Source organism: Herpailurus yagouaroundi, unplaced genomic scaffold (assembly GCF_014898765.1).
Source record: "Herpailurus yagouaroundi ecotype Mexico unplaced genomic scaffold, PumYag 66586, whole genome shotgun sequence".
Taxonomy (NCBI): Eukaryota; Metazoa; Chordata; class Mammalia; order Carnivora; family Felidae; genus Herpailurus; species Herpailurus yagouaroundi.
Window position 1 is genome coordinate 469 of NW_024419518.1, and position 1,573 is coordinate 2,041.

The 1,573-nt window shown below is 41.5% G+C and overlaps 1 long non-coding RNA gene across 1 annotated transcript in view; it reads right to left on the reverse strand.

Annotated features, from left to right (window-relative positions):
- The window catches only part of LOC121024641 (uncharacterized), an 845-nt gene extending 414 nt beyond the window's left edge, over positions 1–431 (reverse strand). Inside the window, exon 1 of the long non-coding RNA XR_005787774.1 lies at positions 9–431. This is a non-coding gene — a long non-coding RNA (uncharacterized LOC121024641). The remainder of the gene's footprint in view (positions 1–8) is intronic.
- Positions 432–1,573: the final 1,142 nt, after the last annotated feature.

Below are 1,573 nucleotides of genomic sequence, written 5' to 3' on the forward strand. Positions count from 1 at the left end.
TACTGCACCTTCAGCTCAGCTTAAAATTCGTTTTGATGTATGCCTTATAATGTACCTAATAACTGTTCACCGGTACACGCACATACTTATTAGTACAACAAATGTGTATGGATTAGGGTACATACTAAAAAAACATGTTAAAACATGTATCCAAAAAGCTTCATAAATAAGACAGTGGAAATCACCAACTATGCGCTATAAACCAAATTCCCAAGGATTTGCCATCTATTTGGGGCACATAGTTTGGGTGCTTCTCAAACAATGTGCATTCATGCTACCTAGGGGCCTTGATAAAATGCAGATTCTATTTCACTAAGTCTGTGGCAGGGCATGAGATTCTTCTGCTCAAGCTCCCAGGTCATGAAAATGAGGCTGCTCCACAGGACACACTCTGAGTAGTAAGTTCCTAAAACAACTATGATGGGAACTTTTAAGTGTCCACTTGACTGGGCCACAGGGTGCCCAAATATTTGGTCAAAGGTCATTCTGGATGCATCTGAGAATGTGCGTTTGCCGAAGATGACCACTGACAGTCAAGAGACTGAGTACATTGTGCTCCATCATTCGGGTGGGCCTCGTCTAATCAGTTGAAGGCATGTACAGACCAAAAGGCTGACCCTCTCTTGAGTAAAAGGGAATTTTCCTGCCTGACAGCCTTCAAACTGGGGTGTCAGTTCTGCTGATTTCAGATTTCCTAATGGCAAGTGCACATAATGTATCTCTCTCTCTCTATGTATATGTATATATCTAGATATAGGTAGACATACATATAGATATTGATATCTCCTATAGGTCCTGTTTCTCTGGGGAACCCTAATACAGGTACCTCTCTAAAGAAACTATACTTTTCCTTGATATCACTTGTCCCAGTTCAGAACAATTAGGTTGAAACATTGCCATTTTTACCGTCAAAGATGATTGAATATTGACAATTTCATAAGGTTCCATTTAGTGTCAATTTCTTTCAAGCTTTACTTGTGTGTTACTTGTCTCGAGCCATTTGAGTGTTAGTTCTTTGAGTGCAGGGATTTTGTCTGTACTGTCACTATTATAGCTCTCAAAACAGTGCTAGGTATGCCATAGGTGCTCAATAAATACCTATTAAATGAATATGTGAATGGGTGAATGAATGAATGAATGAATAAAGAGTGAATAAAAGAGATACTTTCTTTTGTAAACTGGGATGTCAGAAACCAGAATTCCTCTGTGCCAGATGCTGCTCTAGGCACTGTGGACAGTGATGTAAAGAGACAGATAATCAAGTAGCAAACCAGGAAATTAATAAGTTAATTTTAGGCTGTAATGTGAAATGAAGCAAGTAACACCAAGCGATGGGCTGGAGTGGGTGGGGGTGGGGGGGAGGCTGCGGTAACTGAGCCTGCGTCTTCAGGGATGGCTTCTCAGAGAAGGCGACACTGGAGCGGAGACCTCAATGGCGAGGAAGCCAGCATGTGAGGTCTGATGGAAGAGAATTCGAGCCAAGCCAATACAACAGCTCCAAGGTAGCAATGAGCTTGGCATATTTGAGGAACAAAAAGAGAATACGGCGTTCCTTCACTTTCCAATTACAGCG